This window comes from Pogoniulus pusillus, chromosome 14 (genome assembly GCF_015220805.1).
Source record: "Pogoniulus pusillus isolate bPogPus1 chromosome 14, bPogPus1.pri, whole genome shotgun sequence".
Classification (NCBI taxonomy): Eukaryota; Metazoa; Chordata; class Aves; order Piciformes; family Lybiidae; genus Pogoniulus; species Pogoniulus pusillus.
Window position 1 is genome coordinate 25,962,523 of NC_087277.1, and position 14,139 is coordinate 25,976,661.

Below are 14,139 nucleotides of genomic sequence, written 5' to 3' on the forward strand. Positions count from 1 at the left end.
GGTTCCTGATGGAAAAAAGAACTGCTGTTCTCACTAACCAACCTCACTGATACCAAGGATCCCTGCAGCAAAGACTAAAAAAAAAAACAACCCACCAAAAAATGAACATCCAGAAATGCCTTGGGGAAGCACTGCCTGCAACCAGAGCAAATGCATCATTGGGACAGTTGCACTAAGGCAGTTTGGGAAATTCAATTACAGAACTTTAAATGACAGGGGACATTAAGTGGATTATCAACTTGAAGATTTTAATACCAGGAAACCCCTAAAAAAATAAGGAAGGTCCATCTGCTGCATCAGGAACTGAGCCACTCTGGCATCTCAATACTTTTCAGCATGTTTGTAACACAGAGCCCAAGGGGGAAAGATTGAGTTGGTTTATATCAATGTCTGCTAGCCTACAAAGATGAGCTCATCTGAAGGTTTTTGTCCACAGCAAAGAAAAGCCAGGGAAATCTTCAGCAGCCAAACTGAACTAACCCAGCTCTCGTGCTGCCACAAATTCAATGCCCAGAAAAGACTCAGAACCAGCCAGCCAGAACACTGGTTGAGACACAGCCATCAGCTTGATCCTTTATTACTGAATTAAATGTAAAACTCTAGCATGAAACAATGAAGTAATCATCAGAGCCACCATTATGGAAGGCCTTTCACCTCCAACACCCATCATGGTTTAAGATACATACAAAAACCCAGCTTACTGATCACTTCCAGTCTTATGAATGAGAAGCAGAACCTCACACACACACCTTGTACCAGCAGGCAATATCCTTCTTTGTGTCTGCCTCCTGCATCTGGGAGCTGCCTCTCACCTACAGGACACAAGCTGGCTGTCCAGTACTGTAACTCTAACTCTCCTCCTCACCACCACTGTAAACTACCTGTGACTTCTTGAACACTGAAAACCTCTCTCTTGCCAGGCACTCTGCAACACACAGTGTGCTAGCTTGAAGCTAGCTAGAATGTTTTGGTGAGAAGGATTAGATCACAGGCTGTGAAACAGTGCTCATGTCTACTTCACTCACAGGCTTGTATAAGAACAAGAATCCAAACACAGGTAAGGCACTTCTTCTTGCGGCATTGCCTGAGCAGTGTTTCTCCCTCTAGCCTCTCTGCCATCTCTCTGATTTATCCACTTTGCTTCCTAACCCCCTGGCTGAACCTCCATTCTTCCCTGGGATTGGGGTAAGGTTGAGAGGGGTGGGAGAAGGTGGAAGGGCAGTTGGGAGCCCCTCCTGGGGACTCAGATTTCTGGGAGGGCTGTTGTGTTTCTGTATTACCTTTTACCTTGCATATTTCTATCTATAACTGTATATACTGTAACTATCTGCTTGTATATTGAGCTAAGCTGTAAATACAAGCTTCATTCACATTTCCAGAGCTGGATGAGTCTAGACTGGGTGATTTCCAAAGTCTGTGTGGGGAACACCCAAACCACCACACACAGTCATATCTGTAATGGTTTTGGAAAGAATACCTCACCTGGTTCTCACAGTCCTTGAAAAAGGAAGAGCAGGACAGCCAAGAGACTCTGGGCAACACCGAAACAAGTTCAGCTGAACTTCCAGGGGCACCTCAAAATTTACCCTCACAAAACATATCAAGAGACTGAAAAGAAACAAGTAATTAATTTAGTGACCTCAGAAACTGTCAGCACAGAAGCTGAGATTAGAAAAACGTGGAATGAATTGTTGGAGATATTTCATTTTACTTTCTAAGTCATTCGAGCACAAACATTTAAATGCCCCACTGAGACTTGAAGTGTTACAACGAAATGGCTCTTGGTGGCCACCACACCACCCTGCACCACATCTACCTGCAGATGCTGAGCAGGTAGAACCACATTTGCCTTGGGTTAAGTGAAAATGGGTTACTAAGCTTTCTCACAAAGAGAAAGAGCCAGGAAGAAGGGAAGCCTAAGCCACGAGTTTAACAATCAATCATCAGTTTAGAAGTGCAGAGGAGGATTAAAGCAAGTAAATGAAAGAAACATCTCTGCTGCAGACTGGTTTGCAGCAAAGCTCTAACTGGTTTCTGATTTGGGTACTGGAGTCTAATCCCACCTCCTTCTCAGAGCCCAGCTTATCCCATTAGCATTTCTAAATTTCTCTCACACACACATTTATAAAAGCTCTATTTTTGCTTTTCAGTTTGTGCTAGCAACTAGCAGTTAATATTCCTTCAAGTGATATTCCTACAGGAGCTTTGACTGGTTTTTAAATTACAAAATGCTGAAATGTTAAAGGTGATAAAGAAGAAATTATTTAACATTAAATAATATTTTGTTATTTTCTTCTGAAGAGGTAAAAATGACTTCTTGCCTAAAAAAATTATTCCCTAATTATAAACTACACATTAGTATGAGCACCTCTGCTATGAGGATAGGTTAAGCTGGGCTTGTACAGCCTGCAGAAGACTCCAGACCTTAGAGCTGCCTTCCAGTACCTGAAGGGATCCTACAGGAAGGCTGGAGAGGGACTTTTCACAAGGGTGTCACACAACAGAACAAGAGGGAATGGTTTGAAGCTGAGGGAGAGTAGGATTAGACTGGATCTTAGGAAGGAGTTCTTAAGTACAAGGGTGGTCAGACTCTGGAATAGGCTGCCCAGGGAGGTTGTGGATGCCTCTTCCCTAGGGCTGTTGAGCACCCAAGCCCAATTGAGAGGTGTCCTGGTCCATGGCAGGGGAGCTGCAGTAGATATCTATAAGGTCCTTTCCAACCTGAGCCATTCTATGAATTTTGGATGAGGCACTTAGTGCCATGGTCTAGATGACTGGCCAGGGCTGGGTGCTAGGTTGGCCTGGATGAGCTTGGAGGTCTCTTCCAACCTGGTTGATTCTATGATTCTTATTTTCCTTGGCTGTTTCCTTGGCCAACTACTTCGACAAAGCGTCAAAGCAGGTCATTTTCTCTGACAGAAGTTAGAGTTCCTACTACCAGTCCTCCTCATGCTGTGCTCACTCCCCTGCCAGTAGCAGCTCCAAGATGCTCAGAAAGGTGGTTTCAGAGTACTAACGTTAGGTACCTTGCTCTGTTGCTAGATAAAATTCTGGTTTGTCTGGTTTGTTCTCCACAAACATACTGAAACACAAACAACACTTGGCAACCAGCGTGACTAATGTCCACCCTGAAGTCTCATCCAGCTTCCAAGAAGTTGCAGCTCCCAGGCAGAGCTGAGGTCAAACTGCCAACTCCTGTCCACAGATCCCTCACGGAGTTCCCCTTTCTTTCAGCTCTCCCACAGAACATGTTTTGTGACATTGGATAGAAGATAACTTCAACACACAGCTCACCTTTCCAGCTTTCTGCCCACTGGGGAACAGACTGCAGCCTCTGCCCATGGGCACAGAGTACCTCATCAGATGAAGAGGTCTGCAATGCTTTCAAAGAGCCTCCTCCCTGTTGTAATGTGCTGCTCTCCTCAGTTGGTGAACAAAGGGAAAGTAATCACCAAGTACTGGAGTCCGTATTCCCAGCCCTCTGACTGAAGAAAAGCACAAAATCTAAGCTCCCAACTGGACAAAACAAATGGTTTAGAGATGCTATGGTTGAGGGCAAGGTCATGAACCACTGCAAAATTTATGACACAAGCACAGCTCAACAACAATGAAGACAGAGCCCAGAAATTAAGGAAGCAGACAGATCATACGTAGCCAGTGGTGACCTGGGGCCACCAACGCTAGACACTGACAAATAAGATGGGAAGAGACACGTGTCTGGAAGAGTTTAAGAGAAAACCAAAGAGAAGAGAGCCACCCAATCCAGCAACATGCAGCAAGCAGCTAGCAACACAGACCAGTCAACAACCTGAGAATGAAAAGAATCACCAAAACCAGAGCAAAGTACGCAAGGACAGCGATCACCTCTCACATCCTTGTGGTCAGAGCATGCTTTCAGCAGAAAATTACAAAGCTCTGCAATGACCCAGAGTCAACATAAATAATTTATCTTCAGAAGGAACTACAGGTTAGATTTTGACAATCCTGGAAGAGGAAGAAATCCTATTGAGCCACTTGCAGATCCTTTCAGAGCTAGCAAGGAAAACACTGAGGAAAAACTGTTAGATACATAAGGTACGCTATCAAATAAGAGCTCTTCATCCATCCAGCTGATGATTAAGAATGGCTTGTTTCTCCACACCAAAGGAAGTTGTAAGCATAACTAGTGCATGGGAAAAAATGTAAACACACTGTGACTTAAAACTGGAATTCTTTCAAGTATTTCAACACAGATAGAGTCAGAAATAAAACAAAGGATCGCTTCGGCTAGAAGCAGAACTCAATTTAGTGGTAACATGAAATGATTCAAAGTAAAAGGAAATAACACCTAGAAATGAGTGAAAGTTGAAAATACATATTTATTACTGCATTTAGATTGGATATTAGAGGAAACTCCTTCACTGGAAGTATTCTCAACAACTGGAACAGGCTCCCCAGGGAGGTGGTGAAATCCTCACCCCTGGAGGTGTTACAAACAGGCAGAAACGTGGTGCTGAGGGACATGGTTTAGTACCAGCCCTGGCAGAGTCAGAGAATGGTTGGACTTGATGGTCTTAGAGGACAAATGACTCAGTGATGCAAACTTAGCAGAATATCTGAGGAATGACAACTGACCACAACAGCACAGGCTCTTGACTACTTGGAGGCAGAATGGATGGAAGGGTGCTCTGAGCTGCCCCTCAAGGAAATGTCTTTCTCACCACTTACTGTACTTTCAAGACACCAGGGCCTTGAACTTCAGAAGGGTGAAGTCAGCATTTGTGACTCTGGAACCACCATGATCCAGAGTGAAAGAACAAACTTGCTTTTGAGCCCACAGGGAGCTAGTGCTTTTGTTCACTACTGAGCTAAGACTACCTTCAAAACCAAGTCAACACAGAGCACTTCAGAAGGGAAGAAGGACCAAGTTTCCTAGGACATGCAACAGAGTATGTGCCATTTAGCCACATAAGTATGCCCAATGCAGTCTCACCTCCTCCAAAAAGGATTTTCCTCACTGGTAAGTGGGTTGGAGTACTCCTAGTCCAAAGGCCCTCCAACACCTATGCTATGATGACACACAGCAGAGGCTTAGGTGGAAGTGCTGCACTCTGAGTTGCAGAACAGAGGTCTGCCATACAGCACACCTGTAGACACACACACCTGAAAATGAGAGCAGGCTTTGGAACTACAACTGCCTTGTCTCACTGAAGTGCTCTGTCCTGTCCTATCCCAGGGATATACTAGGTATATTAGTTTGATAGTAACTGTGTCACTCTTGCTCCTGTCAGCTTAAGCAAACAGTATTTGCAATAACAGTAAATAAAATGTGCTTCTTTTTTGGTGCTAGGTGTGAAAATCCCTAGCAAACAGAGTTGTTTTAAAAGCCTTGGAAGGTCCATAGAATCATACAATCAACCAGGTTGGAAGAGACCTCCAAGACCATCCAGTCCAACCTATCACCCAGCCCTAGCCAGTCAACTAGACTGTGACCAAAATAAAACCAAATCCATTTCAAGTCCAGAATGGACAAGTTGCTGTTTTCATCTTGCTTGAAATACCTGAAGCATGGCATTAAATGAGTGTTAAAGATGGATTTCAGCAGCCACTGCAGCAGCATGCTCTCATGCCTACCCCAGTGAAGGTGACTGGTGCAAAGGCCCAAAGGGCTGCAGTGGGGTTTAAAGAAACCAGAAAAAGAAACTCCAAGGTTTATGTGTAGTTTAAGGGTGGTAGCACTGTCCTTTGGGTGTGCATCATTAACTAAAACACCTACCGGTGATGTCGATGTGAGGGACACTGCCACCACAGCTGGAACACAGCAGGCAGATTTAAGTGCTATCAGATACACAAGACTGCAACAAAAGAATGGAGAAAACATCTTCCATAGTCTGGAAAGTAAAAAATCCTGTAACCTAGTACCAAAGCCAGGAGAAGGACCAGTAGAGGAAAAACAAATCAAACAGAAAAAGAAGAACATCTGATATTTTAGCAAGACATCTTAGATTTCTTGTTCTTACAGAATCCTTTTGGTTGGAAAGGCCCTTTCAGATTGCTCAGTCCAACCATTCTCCAACTCTACCAAGGCTGAGTGCTAAACCATGTCACTCAGTACCGTATCTCTGCCTCTGAAACAACTCCAGGGATGGGTATTCCACCATCTCCCCAGGCAGCCTGTTCCAGGTTTTGAGAACCCTTTCAGTGAAGTTTCTTCTAATGCCAAACCTAACCCATCCCTAGAGCAACTTGAGGCCACTTCCTCTTGTCCTATCACTTGTCACTTGGGAGAGAAGATCAACACCTATCTGGCTCAGGCAGCTGTACAGAGCCAGGTGGTCTCACCTCAGCCTCATTTTCTCCAGGCTGAACAACCTCAGTCCCCTCAGCTTCTCCTCAGCAGACTCATCCTCTAGATTCCTCACCAGCTTCACCGTCCTACTTCCACCATGAGGGTGGTGGAACAATGGAACATGTTGCCCAGGGAGGCAGCTGAGACCCTATCTCTGGAAATATTCAAGGTGAGACTCAAAGGGACTCTGTGCAACCTGATCTAGTCGAGGATGCCCCTCCTTACGGCAGATGCCCCCCTATGGCAGAGGGGGTTGGACTAGATGACCACTGGAAGTCACAATCCAAACCATTCTAGGATTCTACAACCTAACACAGCCAAAGCTCCTACAGACTTATTTCATCTGTATGTATATCAGTACAGCTGGCTAAGCCATACACTAACTCAACCTGGTCAGCTGAGTGAGATGGAAGAAGTTCTCTGTCCCTTAGAAGCTGTTACTCACGTAACCAGCTCCTGAGAACCATATGCATATTTGGCATATTGACATTCCCTTCTATTTCTGCACAACAGGACTTTGGTTTAACTGGGGTTACTGCATGAGAAAACACAAGTACATGGCAGCTACCAAACTCAAGAAACTAAGAATAGCAACAAAAATTAGGTTCCTCCTCAGCTGTTAAAGAACTCTTCTTGTTCCAACAGATGACCATTTCCACTGTAAGAAACTTCCCCAGAAAACCTCATCTCCTACGTTCAAAATCGTTTCGCTCAGCCTGGAGGCAAACAGACTCCTCCGAGTTGGCAGGCAGCAAAACTGGAAGTGTGACCACTTCCAGTTCTCAGGGCGAGACTGTAAACACAGCCTTCCAGCCTGTGTGGAACCACAGCAAACATCTCACCAACCTGTCTGTTCCCAGCAACTAAGGACAGAAGGGTAACTCCTACTCACTGTCATACTTAGCTGCTGGCTGTCCCTGGAAACTTCCTCCAACACCAGTGGGAATCTCTGCTCAAACACCAATTCCTAAGTTGTTTAAACTAGCCTCTACTTAATTAGTCTTTTCCCCCTCTGCTCTGCTCTGGTGAGACCCCACCTGCAGGACTGTCCAGCTCTGGAGCCCCCAGCATGAGAATCACAGAATGTTAGGGTCTAGAAGGGACCTTGAAAGATTATCTAGTTGAACCGCCCTGCCAGAGCAGGATCACTTACTCCAGAGATATACAGGACATGGAACTGTTAGAGCAGGTCCAGAAGAGGCCAAGATATCAGAGAAGGATGAAACACTGCTCCTACAGGGACAGGCTGAGGCAGTTGGGACTGTTCAGCCTGGAGAAGGCTCCAGGGAGACCTTAGAGCAGCCTTCTAGTACCTGAAGGGAGCTGCAGAAGAGCTGGAGAGGGACTTCTTACAAAAGGATGGAATGACAAGATGAGAGGTAATGGTTTCAAACTTGAAGAAGCTCCATTCAGATACAACAAAAGGATGAGGCACCGGAACAGGCTGCTCAGAGAAGTTATGGAAGCTCTAAGCCTGGAAATGTTCAGTCAGGTTTGATGGGACCTCAAGCAGCCTGGTCTAGTGGAAGATGTCCTTGCCCTTGGCAGGGTGGTTGAAACTATATGATCTTTAAGTTCCCTTCCAACCTAAACCATTCTAGGATACTATGACAAAAAGATATTCCCCCTATCACTTTAACAGCAACTAAATTAGAAGATGATGAGGGTACAGGACTTCACCAGAGTCACAAAAGTAAAAACTATCCAAAAAAAAAAGCAGCATGGTTCACCAGGAAAAGGGAGGAAAAAGGAAAAATAAGAGATTTCATAGTTTGATTTTATTTGGTCAATTATCAATGAATTTCTAATGTACAGAGACATGCATCTGAGTAAAGCAAAGCAAGCATACAGCATCACACAGGTGAGCACACTGCTTCTGGGATAAATCTCGGTGCTGGGCAACTGCCCAAATGCTACAAACCAACCAACAACAAACCAACCAGCCAAAACAAAACCCAACCCACAAACCAGGTGCCACTGAGATGAACTATGAGCAAACTTTAGCAGCTACAGGCATATAGCTTAGTATGAGACTATCAGAGATGGCTTTGCTAACTTCATTTCCAGAGTGAGAGTTGTCTACAACTGCTGTCTACAACTACCTGAAGGGTGGTTGTGGCCACGAGGAGGTTGCTCTCTTCTCTCAGGTAGCCAGCACCAGAATGAGAGGACACAGCCTCAAGCTACACCAGGGGAAATTTAGGCTTGAGGTGAGGAGAAAGTTCTTCACTGAGAGAGTCATTGGACACTGGAATGGGCTGCCCGGGGAGGTGGTGGAGTCGCCGTCCCTGGGGCTGTTCAAGGCAGGATTGGACGTGGCACTTGGTGCCATGGTCTAGCCTTGAGCTCTGTGGTAAAGGGTTGGACTTGATGATCTATGAGGTCTCTTCCAACCTTGGTGATACTGTGAATTGTAACGAGCAGGTCTTTAATTCTAGTTTCTGGAACACCGGAGGATATCCCTCAGATTTTTGCTGAACTCTTGCATGCTTTGTATAGTGCCAGCCATGACTGCTGACAAAGAGCAGATCCCTGACTGCCCAGCCCTTTACTTTTAATGTCTCTGTATTCACCATGTTATGCACATTGCCTCTCTTCCTGGAGTTTGGCCACCACCTCTCCTACCCACCCTGCACCATTATCCTCTCCTCTGCTTAAAGCTGCCAGCCCTGTTCCCTGACCTGCCTTCACAGTACCTTGTGCTTGATGTCCCTCACCTCACTGCCATCTGACCTGCTGGTTCCAGAGATCATGTCTACATTCCCATTAGAGAAGACCAGGCAGATGAAAGAGGGCCAGTGAAGTGAGAGCCCCAGGCAGGGTCTCTAGCAGCTCAGAGCCTTACATGGTGCAATCACAAGACTTAATATGGTGGAATCAGGAACAGTTGGGATGCAAGAAAGCAGAAAGAGGTAGCTGGGATTACAGGTTTCCCATTTGGATCTTGGACACTGGCATCTTCAGCAGCTTTAAGAGAGCCATTCTCTGCTTCCACTTCTCTTCCTCTTTTTGGAACAGACAGAAAATTAAAGAACTGTTGTGAAAAACACAGGTCTGACCCAGAGATTAGTAATGCAAAGTAACTCGTTCTGGCAAAAGACAGACCGAGCTCTTATCTCCTAGATCTTGCTGCAGCTGATAGGAAATCAGTGTCAGCAAAGGAAGGAAAAGTGAAACTTCAGTGGCTTATTAATATCAGTTACATAGTTACAGTTGTCCTGAAAAGATGCAGTTAGGTCCTTCCCCAACCCCTCAGTGCAACCCATGTGAGAAAGCAGACACTTTACACCCCTCTGGGAGAAAATCTGGACAGGTGCACAGGTGCAGTTATGAAGCACAGACCAAAACCCATGGCACTCAAACCTGCATGCTTTGTAAGGCCTGCTCTCCAGTGGTATGATCTTAGGGGATGTATTTTGGATTGAAGGACTGCAGACAACTGATTGTTTTTTTTTCAGCCTTTTCAAAGGCAGACAAATCAACTGCCAAGTATTGTGGGCAGGTCAAAACAAACTGTTGAGACAGCATGGCAGGTGCAACTCTCTTAATGGTGGGAGAAGTAGTCTTGGAATCTGAGGATCTGCTGTGCTACAACCTGTCACCCAATCTCCCCCAAGGTCATTTTTCATGACACTTTACAAATCAAACAGATAGGACTCGATGCCCTGCCCACATTCACACACATGGAAAGCAGAGTTGTGCTTATAAACCTGTGCAGGAAATTCAAGGCCATTGTTTGCCTCCAAGAGAGGGGTTGATTAAGTTTAGTGTGCATTTAATAAGCTATCAATTAAACCACCTCTTATCAGGTTTTCCTACAAGTAAAATTAGCAAGTTCCTTCACAATCTACTTTCACAACTCAGGAGGCAGGATGATTCCAGTTTATTCTTCTTTTGGCATAATTCTTGAGGGGACAAGCTCTCTTAAGCTGGCAAAAAGATACATAGAAGACCTTGGATTCCAGACTACATCCTGAACCGAGGATGACTCTTGCAAAAGCTGAGCAATGATGCTGAAATTCTCTGCAAAGCAAAGAAAATCTGAATTGCCTCCTTCCTTCATGAGCTACGAACAAGTAGGCAGTTTCAGTCCTGTTCCTAGCTGTCAGCAATAGAAATCTCTCCCTCTAGGAGTTTTTCCTAAGGCAAAGCCAAGGTTTAGCAACTGGGAATCAGCGCTCAAAAATCTTACACTGCTGCTGGCTTTCCGGGCACAAAAAAGAAAGAGAAAAAAACCAACCAAACAAACAAAGCAACCCAAGCACTCAGAAATGTGTCAGCCCAGCAGCTTATATAAACAGCAATGTCACAACAGCACCTGGCACAGCACCTTCCTGTATTTAGTAAAGAGCTTACATTAATATCGCTACACTGGCGCGGGCCGATCACCTGAAATTAACACGCAGCTCGGGAAGGTCTTGCTCCTGCACAGCTTGATGCCACTACTAAGCTAAGCAACCCCCCCTGTCTCAGCAGAGCAGAGTCTGGCTCCTTGCACCACCACGCTCGCTGGTGCTGTGCTGCTCAGGGGGTGCCGAGGCAGCGAGCGAGGCTGTGCCAGCAGCACTTCACCTACTCTTCTGCAGAACGTGAACTTTTTTTTTAGCACCGTGGCAGTTGCACGGGGAGCGTTCCAAGAGCGGCCAAGAAGCTTACGTCTCGGTATCCACAGAAACAGCTTGCTGGCCGTAAGGCAACACCGGGCAGATGAACCGTGAGGACATTTCTCACTCGAGTATCGCTGGCTTGGCCGGCGGGCCCGCTGCGCCACCGGGCAAACAGCTCGGCTGCACGACTGGCCCTGCCTGCAGTTTCCCAGGAGGGCACGACTATGACTTTCAGGCCTGGCTGGGATGGAAACAGAACTTTTTCCCAGCAGATAGACACCTGAAAACCATGCCTGGGCTAGATCAGTTAGCAGCGGTGTCTCCCTGCGTCCCACCCCCCACCTCCAAGGCAGTGCTTAAGTCCCGTGTGATGCCAAGGCCAGCAAACCACTGCGCTGCCCCTGGCTTCCTGGAAGACAGGCCGACATCCATTTTGGGAACGGCAAAGCCTGGTCCGGTTGGCAAAGTTCGGGACCACGGCCCAAGTCTGGGGGTGCAGTGCAAGTGCGCTTGGCCACAGTAAGAGGGCGGCGGAGCCGGGGAGTCCGCGCCCCGGAGCGGGCAGAGCAGCACGCCCACGGCCCTCGCCCCGCCGGCGGCCGCCTGCCACCCAGCGACCCCGACACCGCGCACCTACTCAGCGTCGCCGGGCCCGGCCCGGGCACGCCGGGCTGGAGCGGGCCAGAAGACGAGGGGCAAGTTCGGGTCGCACCCGACCACTTCCCGAGATACGAGGCACGGCAGGCCCGGCGCAGACCCTGCAGTCCTGCCCCACCGTACGGCCCGCTCCGGCTGGCCGCGGCCCGGCCTCGGCGTAACGGCGGCCACCGGCAGCGCAAGTCGGGCGGACGAATGAAATATACGGTGCGGCGGAAATATACTCCGCAGCCCGCCGAGGTGGCGGCCCACCTGTGTCCCGCCTGCCGCCTCCGCCGGCTGCTGGGCCCCGCGGCGGGTGGCAGGGCTGGTGCCTCCTCCACGGCCGAGCTCCGCCGGAGCGGAGTGGGCCGGCAACGCCGTGGCGCAGAAGGGCCCGCCCGGCCCCGCGGAGATACAGGGACAGAGCAACGACGGACCGGAGGAGCCCTCGCCCCGGCGGCAGGAGGCGGGGAAGACGGGACAGGACTCGGACATCATGGCTGCAGCAGACCTCTAACCTCCGGTCCGGCCTGGCCCGGCTCGGCTCCCCCTACGGCCCGCGGCCTCCCCGCTGAGCGGCGGAGCGCGGGGCCGCCCCCGCGGGCCCAGTTACCTGCTTCCCGGGGACACTTTGGAGACGCCTCCAACATCGGCAAACACTACAGAGAACTGACCCCGCCGCCGCAGCGGCCGCCGCCGGCCCCAACCACTCCGCCCCCCCATCCCCCGCCTCCCGCCGCCCCGCCTCGCCTCGCCGCCCCGGCGCCGCCTGCCACCCCGCGCCGGCCTCCCCCTGCCCGGCCGCCGCCGCTCCCGCCACGTCCCGCCGCCCGCAGAAGGCTCCCGGCGCCGGGCCGGGGCTGACTCCCCCCCTCTCCCGCGGAGCGAATGGCCCCGTCCGCGCCCCGCTCCCGGCCCGCCCCCAGCGGCGGCGCTGGACCCGCTCCGCCCACCCTCGGCACCGCTGCGGCTTCGCTTCCTCTGCCGGGCCCGGTCGGCGATCGGCTGGGTGTCGCTATTCTCCACCTCGCTCCCTCAGGCCAGGCACTGCCGCTAGCCGCGGCTCAGCCGGACAAAGCAGGGGCTCGGCCGGTGCCGGGTTTTTGGCCAGCCCCATTTCCGTGCCCTGCCAGCCAATACTAGTCCCCGGGTGCTATCACCGGAACACACTGATCGCGTTGCCATCGTTCAGGCTTCTGCCGCTCCCCGGGAGCAGGCAGAGCTGGGTACAGGCACGCAGCAGCAAGAGCGGGTGCGCAGAACCGAGATGAAAAGCTAAAGGGCCTCTGCAAGGCTTCCTTTATGTTAGAAATTGATACGGAATGAAAAAGGGAGGGAATCCAAGATATTAGTAGGCAATGAGATTTTAATGACAGATGTAGAGAACACTGAGCACAGCAAATAGATTTCCAAAGCCATGATATTTAAGTCAGGGTCAGAGTGAATCCAGAGTCCACATTTCCTCCAGCACCTGTTATTCCATGGATTTCCCATTGTGAAGCCAAGTGGAGGGTCAGTATGAAACCTGAGCAGAAGATGCAGCCCAACAGGATCCCTGAGCGCTCATGCTACAGACACACTCCAACGGGTTGTAGCCCAAATGGATTTTGGTAGTAGGCTCTATGTATACTGTAGACAATTTACACACCAGACAGATGCAGTGAGACTTATCTAGGGCACAGTTACGAGTATCTAAATGATAGCTTGTTTAAACACACTCCAGGAACTCAGCTTTATACACACCCTGTACTCCACTGTGGGAAGCAGTCACCATCCTCCCTTTCTCATTCCTCCAAAGTTTATAGTTTGCTATTTCTCAGACTCCTCGTCCCTATTTCTCTTTCATTCCAGAGCCCAGCACAGAAGCAGCCACCACAATACAGTTCCTTGGGTATTCTCCTGATATAATTTAGCAACATACAGTGATGGAAGTACTTTTCATTGGCCAATTCTAGTTTTTGCATGAGTAAATGTTCCTTCAGATGCTGACCTGTGAGGATGTAGCTATGAAAGTATTGGGGGGGGGGGGGTGGTGTTTGTTGTGGGTTGATTTATTTATGACAGATTTTGCTTCTTTCTTATTGTCAGCAATTTGAACAACCTTATGGTGTACCCAGCAGAAAAAAAAACGTGTTCCATGAATGTCAGCATTGGGTTAGCAGGGAGGATTTCTAACCCTTCTGCAAGACAGAGAGGGTTCCAAAATAAATTGGAAAAGCTCTAAAATTTCCAGTCTGTGCCATTATTTCAACACCTAACATTTTTATGGTGTTGCTGTTACTACACAGCCAAAAGTTTCGATTCCAAAATACATTTTTGAACTCTTGGTCAGTTCAGAAGAGTTTTATATCCCAATATACTTTGTGCTGCAAGGAAAACTGACCACAAAGAACAGATTTTATCTGAACACTCACCATATATATATATATATACATACATATATATGACAGCTGACAACTTCTAGGTCTGATTTTGTCTGGGTGTAAAACAAAGGATCAAATACTTTATAAGCATGTTTAGCCCATGATTGTTTTGCTTTCCAGTAAGTTTCCTGTTTATCAGAGC

General features: G+C 48.4%; 1 protein-coding gene across 8 annotated transcripts in view; it reads right to left on the bottom strand.

Annotated features, from left to right (window-relative positions):
• STAU2 (staufen double-stranded RNA binding protein 2) overlaps positions 1 to 12,649 on the bottom strand; it is a 193,462-nt gene extending 180,813 nt beyond the window's left edge. For 5 of the 8 annotated variants that reach the window (XM_064154644.1, XM_064154639.1, XM_064154646.1 and 2 more), the window contains exon 1: positions 12,188 to 12,287. The gene's annotated coding sequence lies outside the window, so the exon portion shown is untranslated. Of the gene's footprint in view, positions 1 to 1,482; positions 1,577 to 11,844; positions 12,119 to 12,187; positions 12,288 to 12,536 lie in introns of those variants that run through there. The other 3 variants (XM_064154640.1, XM_064154641.1, XM_064154642.1) reach the window with 3 other exon arrangements.
• Between the last annotated feature and the right edge of the window lie 1,490 nt (positions 12,650 to 14,139).